We start from the raw sequence: 25,186 nt of genomic DNA, 5'->3' as shown, positions 1-25,186 counted from the left end.
ACTTAGAGCACAGACTTGGAACTGTAAATGTAAGATAATTGTTCCTGTATTCCTGCTCCCAAATGGTGGGTCTCTGGTAGACGCAGAGATAAAGCAGTTGGCCAGGTGTGGTCTTTAAGTCAGGTAGGTCTGCATGTAATTTGAGGGGCAGAACCTCCCCTAACCCTCCCTCCCTAAAACTTCCTCAGTTAACATCATTCTACTTGCAGGGAGCAGGGGTAGAGTAGGTTAGGACATTGTTTCCAGAAGACCCTTGAGGAAATAAAAGTGCAGTATTAAGGATCAGTAACACATCTGGAAATGACATTCATACCCCGACTCCCACCCCAACCCCAGAGGAGCTTAGGGCAAGTAACTAAATAGCTGGGTCCAAGGGGATGTGTTAAGGTAAGGATCAGAAGGGAAGAGTTCACAAGCCTGGGTAGGGTACAACAGGGAGGACCCATGGGTGTCCTGTGGGAAGCAAGTGGGCCTGGGGCAGCAAGAAGGACCTGAAAGGTCTTGCTGACACCTGAGAGGACAAACCCCATCCTTCCACTTTGTCGCTGCCTTGGGCTCCGAGCCCACTCCACTTCATTTCATCCAGCCAGCCTGACTACAGGAGGCCCAAAGCTACTCTGTGCCCTGGGCACGTTTGAGTCTCCTTAAATGCTTCCAATTACCTTTGCCTGGGTTTGTGGTTCCAGGAAAGAAGGTTCTAAATTAACACTGTACAAGGCCCCCCTGCATGTTGGTTTGCAAAATTAATGATCCTAATGGAAAAGCAAATTAATCTTTGATGCTTGGTTGAGGATAAACACAAAAATCTCTGTTTTGGACACTGGACCTTCTTAATACATCTCATCAATAGTATTTTCTCTCCCCCTTCCATGCCTGCCACAAAGAGAGGAGACAATACAACTTATAACTCCATCTCTGAATCCAAAGGGCTACGATGCACGCATTTATTCTGCAAACATTTATCAATGGTCCGGTTTGTGCAAGTTGCCCAAAAGAAGCCAGGAAAGGCTGCACAGAGGAGGCCACCTGATGACATCCCTCACACGTAAAGTTTGACTTGCACTTTCTACATTCATGGTTTGAAAAGACTGCGGTAAGCATTTTGTAAAATGTAAATTACATTCTTCAATTTTAGGAAGAGCACAATAGTTTTTCCAAAAGCCGCCTGTCACAGTTCTGAGGGTTCACAGAGCTCTTTTAAGAGGATCGGAAGTTCTCTGGCTGCCTTGCTGTGTTTTTCTAGCCAGAAGTCTCTGCTGCAGTACATTGCTCGGTTCCTTTCAACTGAAAAATTAAATCTGCACTCCTGTCAAAATGTGTCATCTACACACCCGGACACTCATCACAGTTCACCAGGCTCTACACAGAGTCCAGGCTGAAAGGATGGCATGCCCTCCCCAACCCCACCCTTTTGAGGTCTGGGAAGCCCAGGTGCTGGGGAGGAGCTGAACAACTGTGTCCAGGGAGTGTCTGGCAAAGCTGGCCCAGGGAGTTCCACGGGAGCCTCGGTGCTATGAAAAGAGCCAGTGTCCATCCATTTCCTCGGTTGTGAATCACACTGCCCGATCGGGCCTTTGGGAGAAAATTAATGAAGGACACAGTCAGCACCGTAGAACCTGCCAAATACACATCAGATCCAGGGGAGTCTGTGAAGGGGGAGGGGGAGATTTTTCCAGAGGCTTTTCTTCCCGTTCCATTTCTCTTTTGTACCCCACGACCGGGTTCTTGAATGTAAAACTCTCAGAAAGGTCAGGGCGGAGCCTCTTTTATGCCCCGCAGAGTATCTTGCCCACCGGTAAACGCTGAGTGACAGCGGCGATTTCGGCCCAGGAGACCCGGCGGGGACTAGGTCCAACCAGCCCCCTCTCGCGGGCGCGGCAGCGGCCCCAGGGCGTGCGCAGGGCCGGGGCCCCTGAAGCTAGGCAGCCGGACGCGGAGCGCAGTCAGCCCAGGAGCTCCGAGACTGGGAAGGGGCTCCACCTGGGCGCCGCGCCGCGGCTGGAGAGGCGGGGCCGGGCTTCCCGGAGGCGGTGGCGCCTCCTCGCGCACGAGCGCGCGCTCCCTGGCGTCCGGCGCACGCGCGAGGCCGGCTGGAAGCGCGCCCCGGCGGCGGCGGCGGCGGCGGCGGCGACGACGGGAGGAGGCGGAGGAGGAGGAGGAGGAGGAGGGCGGCTGAGGGGAGGCTGGTCGCGCGCGCGGAGGCAGCGGCGGGGGCGACCGGCGCTGGGGCAGAGTGGGGAGCGAGGGAGGGGGAGGAGAGGGAGGGAGGCGGAGGGCAGTGAGAGACGCATTTCCAATTCCCAACTACGAGCCACGAGTTTGCAGATGGGGTTGCTCGGCGGCGCCTGTGGCTGAGGGAGAGCAGCCGCGGCGGGGAGCGACTGGGAGCGGCGGCAGCGGCGGCGCGGAGGCGGCTGAGGTGCGAGCCGGTGAGTTGTCGGGGCCCCCACGCCGCTCGGGTAACGGTCGCGCCGCGCGCCGGGCCGGCCGGGGGCGCCCTGTTGCTCGCCGCGGCGCGCCACGCGGGGACCCTGGCCCGCCCCGCCCCTCGGCACCTGGGCTTCGGCGGGCGCGGGGAAGAGGGGCCGGGGAGGCGGAGGCGGCGGCGGCGGCGGCGCGGGCGGGGAAGCTGCTGGCCGCCCCCAACCCGGCCCGCGCGGAAGGGGTGCTCTGCCGGGCTCCTGGCTCTCTGGCTGCGGGCGAGCGTCCGGCCGGGCCCGAGCTCGGCAACGTGTCTGGCCCATGCTGCTGGCCGTCGTTCCCCACGCGCTCCCCGGCGCGGCCCCGGCTGGGGCTAGGGCCGCAGACGCGCGGGGCCCCATCGGGCGCGGAACTCGGGTGCCGACACCTCTGCGGCGGGAGTCGTGGTGGAGCCTGGATGCAGAGCTGGCCCGGGGGCGGCCTTGCTGTGACTGACACCTCCGGGGTCTGTCCCAAGAGGGGGCGATTCTCCTGGCTCCTGGTTCTCTCCCGAGCTCTGAGTTCCTGGGGGAGGAGGCTTTCTGCAACTACCGCCGTTACTTCCGAGGTACGAGACTCCAGTTGTTTGGCCAAAGTGGCTTTGGGCCGAGCACACGCTGCCCTGGGGCCGTTCGCTGCTGAGATCGTGCTCGCGGATGCTGGGTACGTTTGTCGGAAACCAGATAGGTGCCGGGGCTTTTTTTATTTTGGCTGGGTGGAGGGTCAGTAGGGGAGTCAATTGAGGTATCCGATCGTGTGGTGACAGGATGTGGATTGGTTGGTAGATATTTTTTGCAGAAGGAGTTTTTAATACTTTTTTGGGAGTTTATTCTCAATCCTACCAGTTTCTGGGATTGCAGCTCGAGATTACATTTGTTAAACTTCCATCAGTTGGGTGTGCATCTGTGTAGGGAGAGGGGGTGAAGCGAGGAAGAGAATTGAAAACTGACGGGGAAGCTCAGAAAATTCTCCGCATTACTTACAAACAGCCGGGTAAGGTCAGGCTAGCCACGTTTTTTTCTTTCCTACACCTTTGGAGAGTGTTGGAATTTTACTTTGTGCTTCAAGTATATTACAAGTGGTCTTGTAGCTGAGAACGTTTGGGGTGCATTAAAATGCTCTTCAGTTGGGGTATGATTTAGCAGCCATTTCTTCCCGTGAAATCTTGCAAATCATTTGTAAACTTATGTTGGTCGGATATACCAGGCGAAGTAACATTGTTAGTAATGCGGTATATAGTTTCCGTGTATAGGTATAGCAACGAACCTCAAGTAATATTGCTTATTGTAGTCTTCTACTGTGCAATGATGATAGGGTAGTCGGCCTGGTTATAGTTATGTCTTCTGAGGCCTTATTAACAGTAAACAAAGAACTTTTGTGGGTTATGTCATTTTGAGGTCATCTGTACCTTAAGTCTGTCGTATATTTGAATAGGTGTTTAAATGCGTGTTCGCACGATGTGTTACTCTTTAAGGTCCATGTTTCTTTTATTCTAGACTACGGTTACATAATACACAAATGGTAACACTTTTAATTGCTCAATTTCGTCCTATGGAGACTGCACACCATCTTTATGAAAGAGGTGTGTATGTGTCCTTACTGATGCCACTGAATTCTTTTCCATCTGAAATGTCAAAATGAATTATTTTACATTCTAGGTTAAATCAACACTGGAAAAATTAAGGTGCTTAAGCAGTCTAGTAGCTCTATATAAGACAATCTTTTTTTTCCTTTAGGCCAACTGCTGAATTTTTTTAAATGAATCGTATTTTTAAACATTTGAGGGAGCAGTTTGCTTCTGAGTCTCATTTTAGGCTGAAATTGTTCCAGAACACTACATAGCCTGCTTCTCTCTTTCTCTCCCGACTCCCCCTCTTTTTAGCTTGAGATAACCGAGAAGACATAATTGTGACTCTGTTATCTTTTTTAAAAGTTGTTTTAAAATTGAAGTTGCTTGTTTGAATATTTACTATCCCTTTACATGCTTTACTACTTAATAATGGATTAGCAGAAGACAACAGATGTTTTAATTAAATGCTTTTCATATTTTTGACATCTGAACTTTGTTAAAATTGAGTAGCATCATATTATTGCTGAGAGAGTTACAAATAATACAGGGTTAGTGCTAGTCAAAGGCTAATTGTAAAAAAACAGCAAGAAAATAAAATTAGAAGAGGTAAGAGGACCAATTTATACTTTTGACATCACTTACTCTAATATAAATTATCTATTGCTAGGTGGTTTTTGAAAAAGAGTATCTTATAAAATTCACATTAGGCATATAATAGTTAATAATTTTTCTTTCCAGAGTGATTCATTTGATGAGTGATTAGATTTTTTTTTTTTTTTTTTAATCAGAACTCTACTGCAGGTAAGTTAACCATGTAAGTGATGTGCTGTTTATTTCAGGAAGAATGAACACTTACCCGTTTGATAAATACTGAACTATTTGGAAATATGTCAATTATTCCTTAAAACTTATGCGGAGAAAAATTATGCTACTTTTGTTTTAACTGTAGGTTCTTTCTTTAGAAAAGTAGTCTTCACATTTATGAATATAAGAGCAGATAAGCACAAGAGATCTCTTCCCTGATATGGTGCTAGTATTGAATTAAAGATTTTATTTTTTGTTGTAGGAACCAGTTTTGCTTAGTCTTCCTGTTCAGTCTCACAGAAGCTGCAATGATTTTCCTCCTTTTCTGTTACTTGTATCTGACCACTGGGGGGAGACTTTACAATTGGGCTTGACCATATTCCTCCTTTACATACATTGGCTGCTAATCATCCTGGGCACTTTGCCAAACTGCTCCTAAGTGTGCTGAGGAGGGTGCACTCAGAAGCAAGTCTCAAGGTGTTTAATGACTTTTCTTTCTTTAACTCACACCATACTTACAAAGTATCATTCTTTATATACTGTATTATTAACAGTCTACTGTTAAGTGGTCTAAGTATGCCTCTAACATAATGAAAGATAAGATTCCTGAATACATTATAGCTTTCAAAGATCCCATTTTACTTGCATTAATCTTAGAGGCAGTGTAGGTTTAATTACTTGCTTAGTGTACACAGATATTAGTTGTCTGGAAGGATCTGGAAAGATCGTCACTCTTCTGTGAAGTATATCTATATCCAAACCTCTTTAAACAAATTGGTCTCCTCTTATAAAAAGCTTTTGGAGGAGAAGGTATTGAAGCTAAATTTTAGTGTTCATTTCACCACAGAGGGGAAGTTCTTCCATTATCATAATCATAGAGATAAGATTAAAGCCCAAAACTTTGTTGACCATTAAGCTGTGACCATTATTACCAGGTGTAATAAGTCAAAAGCCTGGTTTCTACTTTTTCTTTTCTAACAGTATTTAACCTTGTTAATGTCCAATTCAATAATAATGAATTCAGTAAACAGAGGCTGCTACATTTACGGTAGTTTAGAAAGAACTTAAGTTTTATGATCTTCCTTAATTATGATAGACTAATTCAAAGACCTTTCTATAATCTTTATCATAGTAAATATATTCACAGAGTAACGAACAGAACAAAATTAGTTTCTATTGTTCTTTAATCCTAGGTTATTTTCCTTCTTTCCTTTAAGATGACTTTACTCTCGGCCGGGCCTGGTGGCTCAAGCCTGTAATCCCAGCAGTTTGGGAGGCCGAGACGGGTGGATCACGAGGTCAGGAGATCAAGACCATCCTGGCTGACACGGTGAAACCCCGTCTCTACTAAAAAATACAAAAATCTAGCCGGGCAAGGTGGCGGGCGCCCGTAGTCCCAGCTGCTCGGGAGGCTGAGGCAGGAGAATGGCGTAAACCCGGGAGGCGGAGCTTGCAGTGAGCTGACATCCGGCCACTGCACTCCAGCCTGGGCGACAGAGCGAGACTCCGTCTCAAAAAAAAAAAGATGACTTTACTTTCATCCAAAAATTCTTTTTTCCCTCTTTACTTTTTTAAATGTAGTGTACTAGAAGAGATACTTTCTGCTTAGGAATATATTCATTTCTGGCTAACTTTAGGATTGTGTTAAGTACTTGGGAGTGTAAGTTTCTAAAAGCCTGTCAGAGTTATCTCTGATTCAAGGCAAAATGAGAATTAAAGACAATGTAATGAGTATTTCATAAAGCTCAAGTTATTTTCAAATCCTTTCTACTGCTTGCTAGTTTTGTACATGGTTTAATCCCTCCTTCACCAGTTTACATCTTTTCCTCTTAAATCCATCATTTCTTTTCTCTACCTTCTTTCTCCACTTTTTGCTATATTTCATCTTCATTGCCCTTCATTTTGTTCCTCACCAATGCTGTGACTTGCTCCTAACTTAGGGCTTTTACACTCTGTTCACTCTGTTGGGAACTCTTTTCCTAAATCATTACATGAGTGACTACTTTTCATCATTTCATGTTGTAGTTCAAATATTACCTTTTCAGACAAGCGTTGCTACCTAACCATCCTTCCAGAATGACACTAGCCTCATCCCCCTCTCTTTACCTTTTTTACTTAAAAATTTCTGCAAACTATTATCACTATCTGAAATTATATTTTTGTATTATTTTATAATCTCTGTACTCACTAGAATATAAGCCCCATGATATCAATGATCTTGTCTCTCTTTGTTTTTCTTTTTGAGATAGAATCTCACTCTGTCACCCAGGCTGGAGTGCAGTGGTGTGATCATGGCTCACTGTAGCCTGGAACTCCTAGTCTCAAGTGATCCTCCCACCTCCGCCTCCTGGTAGCTAGGACTACAGGCAACAACCACCATGCCCAGCTAATTGAAAAAAAAAAAAAATTGTAGAGAGAGAATCTTGCTGTGTGTGTTGCCCAGGCTGCTCTCAAACTCCTGACCTCAAGGGATTCTCTCTCCTTAGTGCCTCAAATACTGGGATCATAAGCATGAACCACCATACCCTGTTGATCTTGTCTCTTTTGATTAACACTATGTTTCAAGGACTTAGACCTGTTCCTGGCACATAGGTGTCATTAAATAAATCATCCTTTAAAAAAATCTGAGGTCATGTTCTGCCTGAGGTTTCGGTGTTAAAATGCTCCTTTATAAAGTGATAGTACTATAGTAAACAGGCCTCTTTTGGCCATAAGTAATAGAAATCCATTCTAGTTATTATAAAGGGGATTTATCGTTAAGATGCAGCCAATATCCAATGGAATGCAAGGACTGGGACTCCAGTGCCTGCGGGGCACATTATATCTTTTCTCTGTTCTCTGTGCATTTGCTTCATTCCTTCTCTTGCTGCAGGGGACCACTTCTAGTCCTCTTAGTGGAAAATATGACCACCAGCAGCTTCTGAGTTTTCATAGTACCAGCCCAGAAAACTGGAGAAAGGTTCATCTAGTTCTTCCCTGTTCAATAAACTAGATCTCATTATTAGAACTTGGTTGTACTTGCTGTAACCACATGTAATGGGATTAAACAGACAATCCAAGTAGGTGCCCCTGTGATAATTAATGTTCATACTTGTTCGTCTGCTGCAAAACATTCATCTCTCCTCTTCTTAAATTTGATCTTGAAATCTGAAGTATCTGAAAAGCACTCTCCTGGCGATAGAGAAAAGAAATGTGATATCTTTCATGGGGGTGATTTGCGGTTTGATTGAGGAAGATAAAATATATACAGAAAGGAAATAAAATAAAAATAGCATGATGATAATGGAGGAACTGGTAGAAATATTTGCAATTTGTATGATAAACAAGAGTCTAACTTCCTTAATATTTAAAGTACCTACTAACCAATTAGGAAAAGACCAACCATCAAGTGTGCAAAGATCATGAGTTGAGTAATTCTTGGAAAAGGAAATGCAAGTGTTTTGTAAGCATCTGAAAAGGTATTCAACCTCACACATAGTACAAATATTATAAATAAAAACTATGAGATACTGTTTCACCTACTGACAGATGGAAAATTATAATACTTTTGAAGAGGATAGAGGTTAACAGGGGCTTTCACGTTGGTGGTGGAAGCACAAATCAATAAAATCTGATGTGGTTGAAATTTCTGAAGAGCATTAAGGTAAATAGAAAAGGCTGGAAATATGCATTAATTGATATAGATGTTTGTGAGAGGGTAAAACGTTAATACACAACTTATTTGAACACTAACTTGCATTGCTTTGTTTTTGGCTAAAGTCATAAACAAACTGAAACAGCAGGCCTCCTCCCCCAAAAAGAGAGATCTTTGGGTGGCATTTAGTTACCCCTTTCCATCTTCTCCATTCCCCTTTCTTCTATCCCAGTACTGGTAAAGTTGTTTATAAATCTCTTGAGATTTTCAGATACTTTGTATCCTTCACACAGCCCAGCACTTTGTTCACTACTTAGTAGCACTAAGTAAAGATTTAATTGAAGGAGCTTAGCTTACTACATTTTTATAGACCCAGTTCATAATTTTTATGCTTTTGAAAGAAATCTTTTATAAAAAGTGATTTTGAATTTCATTTGATAAATATACTTAGAATATTTATTAGAATAGGCAATAGAGCAATTTTTTATAAATCTTGGTTTATCGTATAGCATATTAATAGAACTTTACTTTTTCATAGTTCCTTTGTTCTGTAGGATATTATTAGATATTAGTTGGGTATGATTAATGTTTTTAAAAGGTAGAATAGGGCAGCTGGACATATGTGGGACTTTTAAAGAAAAGTTTATGAGAAAGTGTGGGGAAAGTGATTCTCTGAGCAGACTGGGGGTCATATGCTCAGGAAAGGAAAAGTGAAGGGTGAGGGATTCGTTTACAGAAATTCTGTGGTGGAACTCAGAGGGGTACATCTTGGGAGAAGTTTTAACTTAGGAAAATACTAAGCTGATTTACTTAAATGCATGCTTCAAGGATAAATATATACTTTATGTTTTGTTCTGTAGGTCATTTTTACCATGAAGTGACTCTGGCAGGGATTCTTCACCTAAATGGGCATCAAAATCCTTTGGAGCTATCCTACACTAAAGGATTCTAATTTAGTAGGTCTGGTATGGGGCAGGAGCATGTTTATATTGTTAAAATCCCCAAGAGCCAGTATTTGAGTGTAAAATAGTACTTCCTGTGGAATATTCCGTTTTAATAATGAAATCATTCAACAAAGCTTTTGAGGTTGTATATCATTTAGGTAACTCTAATGCTGGAACTTGGTCTCACCAGGTCAATACGTTTGCAAATATCTCGTTGATCCCCATTGCTTTACTCTCTTGCATACTCTTCCCTCCTCTGCCTTCTTGTTTCTTTTCTACTAATGAATATTCAGGCATGGTTCTCCAAGGAAGCCATCATTAGATGGCCTCATCCATAATTTATCTTTTCAGTACAGAACAAAGTATAACACAGCGCTTATACAATGGGCAAATACACTCATCACGTGAGAAGATGATTTGTGTGTTTTCATTCATACCCAGTTTTACTATTTGAGCTTCCTTGTTTTTATCTTCTTGCTATCAAGAGGTTGGCATTTAGTCATAGTTAACGCTGATGTAAGCATTTGGTAATATTATTGATACCACCATGTTTCAAGGTCTGTGTTAAGTGCTCTCCACACATTATCTCATTTGCTTGTTGCAGATTTAAAAATTATATTTTTAAGTCACTAAAATATTTTTATGATTGTATTAGTTTTTTGTGACTGTTGTGACAAATTGCCACACACTTAGTGACTTATAAATAAATTTATTCTCTTACAATTCTGAAGGCCAGACATCTGAAATCAGTATAATTGGGCCAAAATGAAGGTGTCAACAGGGACAATTTTCCTCCAAAGAATCTAAGGGAGAACTTACTTGTCACCTTTTCCAGTTTCTGGTGGCTTCTGGCATTCCTTGGCTTGTGGCTACACACTGCAGTCTTCAAGGCCAGCATTTCAAATCTCTCTCAACTCTGTGTTTTTCATTTCCCCACGTGTGTGTGTGTGTGTGTGTGTCTCAGAGTGTGTCAGAGAGAGAAATCTCCCTCTGCGAAGGACACTTGTGAGGGCATTTAGTGCTCTCTGGAATAACCTCCCATCACAGGATCTTTAATCACACCTGTGAAACTTTCCAAATACGGTGACATTCACAGGTGTCAGGAATTAAGACATAGCTAGCTTGTGGAGGGGGAGACTATTATTCAGCCTACCATAATGGTAATTTCAGTGGTTCAGAAAAGGGAGGAGGAGCTGATAAGTCTTTTTGTCCCATCTTCATCACTTTCTAAGTCAGTATTTCTCAACAGGGATGATTTTGCTGAACCCTCTTCAGGAATATTTGGCTGTCACAACTGAGAAGGTGTTGCTACTACTGTGTATAAGGTATAGGTCAGGAATGCTGCAAACAGTGCACAGGGCAGCTCGCCTCAACAAGGAATCATCCAGCCCAAAATGTCAGAAGTGATGAAGCTGAGAAACGTTATTCTAAAGGCAGCTATTGCCAATAGCTTTTTTGGAGTATCCAGAAAAAATTTTGATGCCTCTATTATGAGTAAAAGCCTTTAATCTGATTTGATCAGAACTGGTGGTAGTTTTGGCTGATTGAAAGTGATTTAAGTGAAGAGTCATAAAAAACGATTCACACATATCTTAAATAATATATTACTTAAAAATCTACATTCATGTGTCAGTCTTGTCTTTGAGTATGTGTCTTTTGCCAGAAGCTCTGGGTCATCATTCTTATATAAGCCAATGCATTATCACTGGTTACCAGCTTTCGAGTGAGAACTTAAAAGTTTGTGAAGCAGTCTGCATATAAGATCTAGATTTCTAATGTTTTATGACTCCTCAATTGTTTATACTTGTTTTACCCTTAATTTTACAACAGTTTATCATTTTGTTTTGTTGTTTTGTCACTTGCTTTTTTGGGGGGGCGGGGGAGGGTCTTTCCAAAGCCTCAGCTGATTTTCATATAAACAGTATAACTCCCATAATCGTGTATCGGATACAACATGTGATGCATATAAAGAAAATGAAATCCTATTTTGTAACAATTGCTTACTAAGGAATTGGAAGTACTAATTCTAGTCGCAGTTCATTTGAACAGCATCCAATCTGGTGATATAGTGAGGGCTATAGTTGTTTACAAATTCTTGAATGTTTCAGAACGTTCTGTTCTAGTTCTGTAATGGCAGAGTTTATAAATAATCTATAGAATATTACTATAAATACTTTATTGGTATTACCAGCTTAGTGCTTGAGTTACTTTTCTAAAAGAAACATCGATTTTTTTCATTAACTATAATAAATATTATTTGAAGTTTGAATGTGGCTATCTTCGAGTGGATTTGTCTTTTTATTTACTAGAATATGTATGTCTATATGCACATAATAAATTGTTATATGGAAAATCTAACTTTAGTTACATAAATAAAAAATTATTTGCCTTTAATTCCTCTTAATAATATCCTTCTAGCTCTGAGCTAGAAGGTATAAGAAACTCAGATAATTGGGTTTCTTATAGAGAGCTTTGATATAAGAAACTCAGATAATTGAGCAAAGAAGTTTATTAAAGTTGCTTATTTTTGAAATGATAATCATGCTTTTTTTTTTTTTTTTGAGACGGAGTCTTGCTCTGTTGCCCAGGCTGCTGGAGTGTAGTGGCGCGATCTCAGCTCCCTGCAACCTCCGCCTCCCGGGTTCAAATGATTTTCCTGCCTCAGCCTCCTGAGTAGCTGGGATTACAGATGTGTGCCACCACGCCCAGCTAATTTTTGTATTTTTAGTAGAGACGGGGTTTCACCGTGTTGGCCAGGATGGTCCTGAACTCCTGACCTCGTGATCTGCCTTCCTTGGCCTCCCAAAGTGCTGAGATTACAAGCGTGAGCCACGATGCCCGGAAATCATGCATATTTTTATACAAATCAATTTAAATGTTTTTTATTTTTTAACTAGTAATCTTTTGGAATGGAGCTTCATAAAAAAACTGTAAGCCCCATTTTTAAAGGGTTGGAATATCTTGTGAGACAAAGTAGTCTCGGTTTGCCAACACCAACCCTTAGCATTAAGCTCTTGAAAACCAGTAGGTGGAGAAATTTTCCGTGAAGGAATTTAATAATCTTTATAAAGTTTTACTATTCACCCAATTAAAATGTTAGATTATCATTTTATGCTACTCAATTTGGAAATACCAGATACTATACAATTAGTTTCCATTCACCATTACTTTTTTGAAAGAAACTTTTCAGGACTTCCAGTAAGGCCCCCTGCCCCCAAATAAAGTGCTTATAAATCCTGGGAGGCATTTTTGAGGGCATTTTATTCAGATCCTTTCTTATGTTCACTTAAAAGTTATTGATTCCAACTTCTGTCCTAGAGATAGCATAACTTGGATGTTTGAGATTAAAAAGAAATAAGCTTTTAGTAACCTTTATTTAACTCGCTCAGCTTGCTATAGCCAAGTCGGTATTTATAGTTTGTTTCCACCCTTGATAATTTCATGCCAGTACTCATCAGAATGTAACCATGGAACACTGACTTGGCTCTGTCTGTCCTTATGAATATCTCCATCCCCTCCTTCCCAACACACTGCAATTCTAGGCTGCAAATTTATTTTATCTCTGCCTCTGTTATCTCTTCTAAGAGTGTGCACTGCTAATATCTTCTACTCCTACTCTGCCATCAATCTAGTTCCCTTCTCTTTTATCATCCAAACCTGGAGTTCCTTCTTTCGCAAATTATCTCCAAAAAGAGCAACTTAGAATTTGTTACTCTCCAGTAGAAATTTTCACTAAAAGCGAATCTGTTTATATATGTATATACTGGTATTACACAAATAAAAAGATTATATGGTTTATTTGAGGGAAGAAGCAGTTTCTTTGTATTCCCCCAGTCAGGCATCATCCATAAACATAGGCTTTGCTATTTTTGTTATTTTTAATTGAAGATGTTAGGTGAAAACACAGTTTAGTCATATAAGTAGTGTTTTTGTGTGGCAGACTGTAAGTTCTGAAAGAATTCAGAAGAAATGTTCACCTTTGGGGAGAGACTTGCTACTTGATTGAGTTAATTTTGAGATGAGTTCAGGGACTCATTTTAGCTCTAAAATTTTATTCTACAAAAGCAAGAGATAGGTCATAAGCTGGGTAAGTGTGGAATAACCAAGGAAAAAAAGTAGTCCTTAGATGGAATGAGTAACAAAAGTGAAGGCATTAGGTGAGAATTAGATATGTGGTTGTGCATATAGGAAGTAAAATGATCATTGTGGTTAGAACAGAGAGTTTATATTAAGGAATAAGAGTGCATTAGGTTGAATAGACGGAAGGCTAGATATTAAGAAGAGAAAGTTAAACATCCCCAGAAGATCATGTTTTTCTAATGCAATCTGGTCATTAAAATGATTTTTTAAGATGTTTGGTATGATAGTCTTACATCGAGTGGATTACAGTGAAGAAGAGAATGGTAGGAAGAGGCTTGTGGTGGTAATTTAAAGGTGAATTAAGGAGAGCCTGAAAGACATTGGTGGCAGAGGGAAGGGAGAGTAAAAGATAAATATAAGGACGTTGCAAATTCACCATGACAAGCCAAATGACATAGGGTATCTTGAGGTTTTCAAGGAATTCCTAGGTGAAGGCAGTCTCTGGATTTTCAGGGTTTGGAAATTCCCCGCACCCACCCCCCAAGATTCTACTGTTTTCCCCAGAATAAACCCTGGTCTTGTTTTAAAGGTTTTTGTTTTTGTTTTGGGGGTTTGTGTGTGTGTGTGTGTGTGTGGTTATTTTATTTTTAAATAAGTTGTTATGGCCCCTAGATTTGAGCAGGTTGTTCTCATATTTGACTCATTTATTACTAAAGGATGGAAAAGTTCTTTAGAGACTACCTACCTGGGTGTTAATTAGTTGGTCAAATATCTTTTATCCCCGCATTATATACTGTTAAAAACAATGGAAGGACGTTAACTGGAATGACGATGGATGAGTGTGGGTACTGTCATATGGGGAGGGAAAGAGCAGAGGAACTTTTAAATTATTAAATTATTATTATTAAATTAGAAGAACTGAGAAGGATACTGATAGGAATATATAATTATTTATTTTATTTTATTTTATTTTATTTTTGAGACAGTCTCGCTCTGTCGCCCAGGCTGGGGTGCAGTGGCGCATTCTCAGCTCACTGCAAGCTCCGCCTCCCGGGTTCACCCCATTCTTCTGCCTCAGCCTCCCAAGTAGCTGGGACTACAAGCACCCACCACCACGCCCGGCTAATTTTCTGTATTTTTAGTTAGAGACAAGGTTTCACTGTAATAGCCAGGATGGTCTCTATCTCCTCACCTTGTGATCTGTCCCCTAAAGTGCTGGGATTACAGGCGTGAGCCACCGCGCCCAGGTATTTTTCACTTTTTTAAGACAGCGTCTCCCTCTGTCACCCAGTTGAGTGCAGTGGCCTGATTGTAGCTCACTGCAACCTTGAATTTCTGGGCCCTAATGATCCCTCCCAAGTAACTGGGACTAGAGGTCCACACCACTATGTGCAGCTATTTTTTTTTTTTTTTTTTTTTTTATTTTTGTGGGGCCCAGGTCTCACTGTGTTGTTGCCTATCCTGGTCTCAGAACTACTGGTCTCAAGCCATCCTCCCTTCTTGGCCTCGCTTAGTACTGGGATTACAGGCATGAGCCCACCATGCTAAGTTTTGTGGAGAAGTGTGGAAAGTATGTGGCTTGATTCTTATCAGAAAGTTTCACTTTACTTTTGGTCTGAGCCTTCCTCTTTGACATCTTCTTTTCAATTTCGTAGAAGAACACTATAGCAAATACATCTTAGAACCATGACCATACTGTCTCTAGAAAGCCAGAACATTATGAAACATTTAGTAGGTGAGCAAGAAAAGTGGAGTGATCCTGATGCCAGAAGTAGCACAGAGCTAATACAGTTAGATCTATTTGTTATTTAGAATATACCAGTGATTCTCTAAGGGGGCAGTTTTGCCCCCAAGGGACATTTGGTAATATTTGAAGCTATCTTTGGTTGTCACACCTAAGGGTGGGATGTAACTGACATCTAGCGGGTAGAGGCCAGGGTTGTTACTGAGCAATTCATTGGGACAGACCCCACAACAAAGAATTAATCTGGTCCCAAATGACAGCAGCGCGAAGATTGAAAAAACATGGAATATAGAGTAGGCAGGTTCTTCCCTGGAAACGTTTGGAGACATAGGTCAATTTTTTTACTTCCTTTTCTTCTAGGCTTGACCAGATATCCTGCCAACAGCTTACAATACCATATAGATTCTTACTCTTTGTTTCATTGTGTTCTTATCTTAAGGGTGTATCTTAGACACTTCAATTAAACAAATATTTCTCAATATTTCTACCCATCTTCATTTAGGGTTGCTTTTTTCTGCTAAGTTTATTTTTCTGTTTTATCAATTTATCTCTTGAGGGATCACTCTAGTTTTAAATAATTGAGGGCCTCGTGATGATGTCTTTAGGTATTTTCTTTTACGTTTTCATGTACTTCAAGTCCCAGGTCTGGGTTGAGCTAGTTCTCGAGTCCAGATTTTTCTCATTATAGTGTTTGAACCTGTTCTGATTTTTTAGTATATAAAAAGTTTAAACAACAAGGCCCTTAAGGGAAAAACTATCTTGGAGTTCTTTTAGAATAATTTTATTCTTGCTTACAGATAAAGATTGCCATACATTTAACAGCTACGTACAGAAAGGCTGTATAATGGTTTATAGCACTGAATGGAAAACACTGAAATTCTAGAATGAAACAAGGTTTGCAAGAACTTCTGTTTGGCTTTATTGTTTTTGTTAAGCAGAGCAAAATAATTCATAGTATGAAGATAAAAGTTGAATGAATGTATCATAATTGAGAAAGGGGTATGTTTTTAGAAAAAGTTTATTTTGTCCTTATCCCTCCTCCATTTAATGTTGATGGAAACATATTGGCCATTTAATATAAAATATAATTCCACTCTGCCTATGTATAACAACTACACTATACAGTAAAAAGAGATGGAAAGCAAAAGTATTTCTATACTGTAGTGGTCAGGATGTGATTTGTAGATCCAAATTTTGTGTGTGTGTGTGTGTGTGTGTATTTGGAAAATTTGGGAGGCAAAGTTCTTGAGTAAGTACAGATCTTCTTTTAGTAGACACTTCCTGTCTGCTTCGTATACACATCAATTACATCGTCATCTTCCATTTTCACCTGTACAGGTGTTTCATTAATTGGCCTCCCATCACATCTAAAACCAAGTTGCCTCATTGATAGATCAGTTGTTAACAATAGGCTCTCATTAGTTTGCTACGTGATACACTCTTGAGCTGTACCACTGAGCCATTCCACCCCACCACTACAACTCTGTATGGTTATTTTTTTGAGTCTTGACTCCTTTCTTGGGCTTTTTGTCAGCCATGGAAAGCATTACTGTTGCAGTTGCTGCCTCTCAAAAGAAGTTTCAGGTACCTCATGCATGTGCACACAACCAGCATTAGTGAGTAAGCCTGTTTTAATTCTGGAGATATTTTAACTAAGAAATATTTAAGTGTATGAAGAGACTACTTTTCTGAGCATAGAAATTTCAGGGCAGTCACATGCTTTTCTGTATTCTTCATGCTCTGAACAAGCTAGTATACCTGGAGGGAGGAATTTATGTTGGTTAATGAGTGACGTAGTTCTCCCATCCCATTACTTATGATCAATTTATTTTTAATTAAGCTTTTAAAATTATTAGTGCTACATGATATGCAAAGTTAAATCAGCATGGAAGAATGAATGTACCATGAAAGTTAAAGGTTTCTATCCCTACTCTTACCTCATGGAGTTAATCATGGTTAGTAGTTTCAGATTTAGTTATATTAGTAAAGTAGTTCTCAATTCATGACTGGCATTTTTGGCAATACTATACTTTGCAATGCAGGATTGTCCTGACCTGAACACTACTCAGTGTTTAGTGTCCCTTAATATTTAGTTTTCTACCATAGTTACTGAGACAATCAAAAATGGCATAGTACATTTCCAAATGCTCACTAGGGAGAGGTGGTATGGTAATTTTTAAAAATATACATCTTAGCATATGTTTATGTTTTCAATTTTACACAGTAACTATTGACTCTAGTATGAGTCATTTTAAGTGTGCACAGACTTCTTGAGGGAGGTGCAGAGAAAGTCCACTTGGGAGGAACTGTGCTTACTTCTAAAGTCTTAGATTATAAGATTTTTCAATCTTACCTGCTTTCTTTCCTGCTAGTATTACTTTCTTGTGTTTTCAGCTACCTGTTTTTTTGTGTTTTATGATTTTTGAATTGTGTGCTCTTGCTTCGCTTGGTTTTATTGAAGGAAATTCTGTGCAGCCCAGTTAGAGGACACATTCTTTCCAAGGCTTGCCAAGGCTTTTCTTCGGCATCTTTGGAAGCCACTGACCCAAGACCACTTTGTAGTTTCTCTCCTTGGGGTGTTCTGAACTAGGTAGGTATATTTGGAACCCTGAATCCTTGAGAGTAGGCTGTGATTACTAATTCTCAGATATTCTTTCTGCTAATATGGAGTCCAATCTGAGACAGGCCGACTTCCTTATTGTCTTCCTTGGCCAACAGGCATGTTTTTATTAGACTACTCTTACAAAGTAGGGGTTAGTCCTGTGAGGTCTTAGCTTCATGTGGGGAGGTCTAAGTTGCATTCTTCGTCTTGAACAGGACAGGGCCTAAATAGCAGCTTCTGAACTCCTGAATACTGAAATCCTAAACACCCCAGGGCAGTCGTAACTTCAATACCTACTTACTAGTTTGTTTTCTCCCCTTCTTGTTGGTCCACAGGGATATTCTTGGGGACTTTTTTTTTTTTTTTTTTTAGAGGATGTTTTCAGTGTTTTATTTAGCATTTTTAAATGTTTTGTGAGAGAATTATCTTCAATTTTTCAAGTGTACCTTTGCCAAAACAGCAAACTTTTCTTATCTGTTTTCTAACTTCTAAATAGTTCCTAAAACTCCTGGTTTGCTAATCTCTTTCTCTTTTATTTCTGTCTCACCTCCCCTCCAGTATTATTGCTGTTTTATTCTTTTTTAAAATTATATACCTGTTTTGTCATTTTAGTAGGTCCTCAGGAGGGAGGGAACGTAGGCATATGTGTTCAGTCTTCCACTTTAACTGGAAGTGTGTCTAATTGTTTTGAGGTCTACTATGCCTATTAGGGCCAACTGACCTGAGGAAAAGTCAATGTAAATACCTTTCGATTTAACTGTCATTTTAAGTTTGAACTTAAAAAGCATAGTCTTTGGCTATAAAAGAGGGACAGGGTCGAGAATGGAGGATGACATTCAGACCATTATGCAATTGAGCAAGGCCTCACTGAGATGGGGGGCAGTGTGCAGCTTGACCTACGTGGGCTCTTACCATAAAGTATAACTATATAGAGCAAATCACATTACAATGATGAGAAACCAGAATTGTAAAATTTCATTCAATTAGTATTTATTACATGTGGTGTGTCTGGAGTAATACTAAGAATTAGAGTACAAAAATAAATAAAATGCCATATCCTCAGTGAGCCCACTAATTTTCTGTAGGAGATAGACATGTAAATTAAAATACAGTTAGTTATCATTATTCAAGATAGTTATGGTGTATAAAGTCTCTGCAACTGCAGAATTATCAAATACTGAGCTGTTGCTTCTAGGGAAAATGCGGGGTTAGGTTCCTGCAAATCTTTAGTCACAATATTTCATCAACTGGTCAATATATAGCCTTTTTAATGTGTATTTCTCTATAAAGATACTTTATTATATATTATTGATTCATTAACATTGTACTCATAGCCAAGCTCACTTTAACTCATGCCTCAATGAAGCTTGTCTAATATGTACATTTTTCTGTAAGGCACACCAGAGCCTTCTCATGACGAACACTAGATAGCATTTCAGTGCTATGATTGGGGACCATTTTGTGAAATCAAACAACAGAAAAATGCAAAAAAAAAAAAAAAAAAGTGGCACAAAATAAACTATGAAAAGGATACTTGCTTTTAGTATGAGAGCCGAAACAAAAAAGCAGAGTGTTGCTTTGTTCCACCTCAGCTGGGACTGTGCAATGTTGGGTGATTCAAATTTTTTACCACTCCGTGCATATTCACTAATGACCACAAAAGCTCTATAAGTATCGATTATTGGATTATAAGTAAATTGTAGCAAGTAGGCAAATTCGCAAACACAGAATAATGAAGATCAACTGTACTGTATAATGTGGTAAGTGCTCTATATTGTAAATCTGCTAGGACGGGTCAGGGAAGTCTTCATTTGAGACAATTAAGATGAAGTTACAGCAGTATGAAGCAATGAATCTATGGAATGGCAAATGGTCCAGTGTGGTTGGAATAAAAGGGCCCCTGTAAGGAGAGGCAAGTGGGGATGTTTGGAGTGGTCAGCTAGCAGAGGAGAATGTGAAGGCCCTTATGCTATATTAAGGAATTTTGATTCTGTAGGTGATGGGAAACTATTGAATGATTTTAGCCAGGGGAGAAACACGGTCATATTTGTATTTCAGAAAGCACACGCTGCTAGTGGTATTGCGTATAGATGAAGTAAGGAAAATAAATACAGGCATACCTCAGAGATACTGTGGGTTCAGTTCTGGACCGCTACAATAAAACAAATATCACAATGAAGCAAATCACACAAATTTTTTTGTTTCCCAGTGCATGTAAAAGTATGATTACACTATACTGTAGATTATTAAGTGTATAATAGCATTATGACTAAAAAATATACATATCTTGATTTAAAAATACTTTAAAGCTTAAAAATGCTAACAATCATCAGAGCCTTCAGAGAGTTGAAATCTTTTGCTGGTGGAGGGTCTTGCCTTGATGCTGATGGCTACTGACTGATCAGGGTGGTGGTTGTTGAAGGTTGGAGTGGCTGTGGTAGTTTCTTAAAATAAGACAAAAATAAAGTTTGCCACATTGATAGACTCTTTTTTCATGAAAGATTTGTGGGTAATATGTGCTGCTGTTTGAGAACATTTTATCTACAGTAGAACTTCATTAAAAATTGGAGTCAATCCTCTCAAACCCTGCTGCTTTACCAGCTAAACTTATGTAATATTTTAAATTCTTTGTTGTCATTTCAACAATATTTACAGCATCTTCACCAGGAGTAGATTCCATCTCAAGAAACCACTTTTTTTGCCCACTTGTGAAGACCAGCTCCTCTTCTGTTAACGTTTTATCATGAGATTGTAGCAATTCAGCCTACATCTTCAGGCTCCACTTCTAATTCTCATTCCCTTACTTTTTCCACCACATCCGCAGTGACTTATCCACTAAAGTCTTGAATCCCTCAAAGTCATTGATGAAAGTTGGACTCAACTTCTTCCAGACTCCTGTGAATCAACATTTTGAAGGATGTTTTGACCTTCTCCCATGAATCACAAGTGTTCTTAATGACATAAATGGTGAATCCTTTCAAAAAGGTTTTCAATTTGCCCACATCCATCAGAGGAATCATTATCTATGGCAGTATTGTCTTATGAGATGTATTTCTTAAATAAGATTTGAAAGTCAGAATTACTCCTTAATCCATGGGCTGCAAAACAGATGTTTTGTTAGCAAGCATGAAAATAACATTCATCTCCTGTACATGTCTGTCAGAGCTCTTGGGTGACAAGGTAAGTTGTCAGTGAGCAGTAATATTTTGAAAGGAATCTTTTTTTCTGAACAGAAGGTCTCAACAGTGGACTTAATAAATTCAGTAAATCTTGTTGTAAACCGATGTGCTGTCATCAAGGTTTTGCTCCATTTATAGTGCACAGTTATAGTAGTTTAGCATAGTTTTTATGTGACATAGGATTTTTCAGAATAGTAAATGAGGATTGGCTTCAGCTTAAAGTCACTACCTGTATTTGCCTCTAACTAGAGTCAAACTGTCCTTGCAAGGTTTGAGGCCGAGCGTTGATTTCACTAGCTGTGAAATCCTATATAGTTAATACAAAGCTATTTTGTCTGCACTGAAAATCTATCTGTTGTGTAGCATAGTCACCACCTTCATCAATGATCTTAGCTAGATCTTTTGGGTAACTTGTTGCAGCCTCTACATCGGCACTTGCTGCTTCACCTTACACTTTTATGTTATGAGATGACGTCTTTTCGTAAACCTCATAAACAACCTGTGCTAGCTTCAGACTTTTTCCCAGTAGCTCTTCGCCTCTCTCAGCCTTCGTAGAATTGAAGGGAGTTAGGGCCTTACTCTGGATTAGACTTTGGTTTAAGAGAATGCTGTGACTGGTTTGATCTCTGGACCACTCAAACTTTCCCCATATCATCAATAATGCTGTTTTGCTTTCTTATTCCTGTGTTCACTGGAGTAGCACTTTTAATTTCCTTCAAGAACTTTTCCTTTGCATTCACAACTTGGCTGTTTAGCTCAAGAGGCCTTTCAGCTTCTTTGCTTTCAACTTCCCTTCCTTATTAAATGTAATCATTTCTAGCTTTTGATTTAAAGTGAGAGACTTGCTACTCTTCCTTTCACTTGAACTCTTAGAGATAATTGTAGAATTATTAATTAGCCTCATTTCAATATCGTTATGTCTCAGGGATTAAGGAGGTCTGAGGAGAGGGAGACGAGGAATGGCCGGTTGGTAGACCAGTCAGAACACACACATTTATCAGCTGCCTTATATGGGGATGATTCATGGTGCCCAAAACAGTTAAAGTAGTAACATCAGAGAGCACTGATGTGATGGATATGGTAATTACCTTGACCTGATCACCATACGTTATATGTATTGAAATATTACCCCATGAATATGTGCATTTATTGTCAATTTTAACAAGATTACTGATCATAGATCATCATAACTGGCATAATAATAATGAAAAAGTTTGAAATATTGTGAAAATTACAAAAATGTGACACAAAGACATGAAGTGAGCACATGCTGTTGGAAAAATGGCTTCAGTAGACTTGATCAGTGCGGGGTTGCCACATTCAGTTTTTTAAAAACCACAATATCTGTGAAGCACAATCAAATGAAGTGCAGTAAAATGAAGTATGCCTGTAGAAGGTTTTAGATATTCAGGTGAGAGATGATGAGAGAGTGAACTAAGGCAGTGACAGTGGAGATAGAGAAAACGGGATATTATTTGAGAAATATGCAAGATTTAAATTAAAAGTTCTTCATGACAGGTTAGATAGAATAAAGGAGATCAAACAGCTATTCATGGTTGCTATGAAGATAAGCAATACAGGAGGAAGACCAAATTTAGGAAGTAACATGATAATTTCTGGATATACTCATGTTTGTGGTGCCCATGGGAGATTTTCTGTGGAGATGTAGGCAAGGAAATATGAATCTGAAGCTTGGGTGATACAGCTTTGAGAGACATCAGCTGTATGTCTACTGTGTGTCAAGCACTGTCGTAGTGCCAGAGGAGACGGAACAATGAGTGAATTTTTAGTGAGGGGAAACATAAGCAAAAAATAATTTCAGATGAGTACTGTGATGAAAATGAAACTAATAGGATGGCGAGTGACTGTATGTAAGGGTGGTAGCATAGTTTAGAATGGATGTTTGGGTTTACTTTCTGGGGAGGTAACAGTTACACTGTGACAAAATGAAGAGAATATTGGTATGTGTGCGGATCTCTGGGAGGAGCATTTCAAGGAGAGAGAACAGAAGATGGTAAAGATGGGAAATGAGAGATGGGAGATGAACTGGTCTAGTTTGAAAACAGAAAGGAGCCCAGTGTGACTAGAGACAGCAGACAAAGGGAAAGAGTTGGAGAAGTTGAACACAGAGAGGTAAAATGGGTGCCAAATCATGAAGGCTCTAAGCGGCCATGGTCAAGAGTGTGGCTAGTTTTCTAAGTACAGTGGGGAAGCCTTTGAATAGTTTTAACAGGAGAGTAACAAAATCTGTTTTATGTTTCGAAATGATGGCTCTAGCCACTCTAGGAAGAATATTGTTGAGAACTAGAGTGAAAGTAAGGGAACTGGTCAAGTGACTACTACGGCAGACAGGCAAGAGATGATGGTAGCTTAGAGTAGAGAGATAGCAGTGAATGGGCAAGGGAGTCAGATGACTTTTCTTCAGTCACCTCCTTTGTGACTGAATTGAAGAACCAATTTATCATTGGATCTGTTATGAATTCTAGGTATTTTTGTAAGTACATATATGAAGTATTATTTTGAAAACAGACCCTATCAGTGAAATTTATTCTAAAATTACATAGTTTTGAGATTCAAATTAGAATACTTAATAAACTATCTCAGTGATTCTATAATCATATTTCACATTTATGAATGTTTATTAGGTGTGTACAACATTTTCAAACAATTTTGATTCATTATACTACATATTTTCTTGTAAAATAATGAAGTTTTGACTTGCTTTGTTAATTGGTAGTTGGGTAAATAAAAATTTATTCAAAGCAGGACTACTACATTATGAGAGTAAACTGGCAACGGTGCTATTTATTTGAGTTCTACAAAGAAAAAAAAGGACTCTCCGTGTATCTAGCTTTCTCCTATGTGAGCACTACACTTTAACAAGGATATTTCCGGACATAGTAGGAAGCTTGGACTATGGTAGGGAGAGATTGGGGATTAGTAAACCAGTTAAGAGACTTTTAGAGTAGTCTAGGCAAGAGAAGATTAGAAACTCTAAACCAGACAGTGAAATTTTTAGAGTGAAATTGTGATGATTAGAAACTCTAAACCAGACAGTGAAATGTTTAGAGTAAAATTGTGATGAAGGTTACTTTGAGATTTTTATGAAGTAGAATGAAAATATTTGAAGAAGAATTAGATGTCTGTGGGTTAGGGAGAAGAAAAAAAATTGGGTGATTCTGAGATTATAAGCATCAGAGAATGGGTAGTTGGTGATGTCATAATATAAATGAGAGGTAGAATCTATAGTTGTGGTAGACTTGGATAGAGTCAATGAGTAGTTTTGAAATGGTAAATTAAAGGCACCATCTTTGGGACTCCCGGGGAAAAACGTGAAGAAGGCAGTTGAGGAAAGGTGAGTGCTGTAACTAATACTTGGAAATTATCATCATATGGAAACTAGATGAAGCCTCAGAAATAAATGAGATCCCTCAAGAAAAGAATGAAAACCTGAGAGAGAGCATCAGCAGTGATAGTCTGTCCTTAAGTAGAATGAAGACAGAGTGTGTGATTGGTTTGTCAGTTGTCATTCCTGATCTTTTCCAAGAAGTTTAAGGAGAGCTGTGGCTGAGATGGCACGGGTGGAGAACTAGAAAGATAATGCACAGCACAGACTACTCTTTGAAAAGTGTGGTGGGGAAAAGGAGAGAGATAAGGCTGTGACTTAAAAGAGAAGTGAGGTTCCATATAGGGATTTTTTAAAGTTATTATTTAAGGATGGAGAAGATGTCAGCATATTTGTAGATGCAGAAATATCAAATGAAAAAAATATTGAAGTTTTAGAGGAATAACCCATGGATCATGGTCCCACAGTGGGTAGGAGGAGTTGATTGATGGACAGGTAGTAGCCTTGTAGAGGAGGCAGGGCATACCTTCTCCTGAGATACAAGGAATAAAGAATGGTGGTAATGTGTTTGATTCTGCTTGTGAAAGGGAATTTCAATAAATCGTAGGTGATAGACTTTTTTTCCTTTTTCTTCTGACAGAATAATCTTTTAACAATTTAGTGTGGTAAATGTTTGAAATAGAGAATATGAGAGAATTTGAGAAGGGGCAAGTAATAGAATTGTGCAGCAGTATTTGGGAGATTCTTTTTGTAGGACCAGGGCAATTTGAGGATATTGCAATATTTGGGGATAAGAATAGGAAGGCAGGCCCTGGAATGGAGG

At 39.8% G+C, this 25,186-nt stretch overlaps 1 protein-coding gene across 3 annotated transcripts in view; it reads left to right on the top strand.

Moving 5' to 3' along the window:
* The first annotated feature begins 2,223 nt into the window (after nucleotides 1–2,223).
* Nucleotides 2,224–25,186, top strand: part of MPP6 (membrane palmitoylated protein 6) — a 104,395-nt gene continuing 81,432 nt past the window's right edge. For 2 of the 3 annotated variants that reach the window (XM_023225938.1, XM_023225936.1), the window contains exon 1: nucleotides 2,224–2,429. The gene's annotated coding sequence lies outside the window, so the exon portion shown is untranslated. The remainder of the gene's footprint in view (nucleotides 2,430–25,186) is intronic. The other variant, XM_023225937.2, reaches the window with a different exon arrangement.

The sequence above is a fragment of the Piliocolobus tephrosceles genome, chromosome 8 (assembly GCF_002776525.5).
Source record: "Piliocolobus tephrosceles isolate RC106 chromosome 8, ASM277652v3, whole genome shotgun sequence".
NCBI classification, from domain to species: domain Eukaryota; kingdom Metazoa; phylum Chordata; class Mammalia; order Primates; family Cercopithecidae; genus Piliocolobus; species Piliocolobus tephrosceles.
Note: the sequence above shows the minus strand (reverse complement) of the source record. Positions and strands in the feature narration are given on the sequence as shown.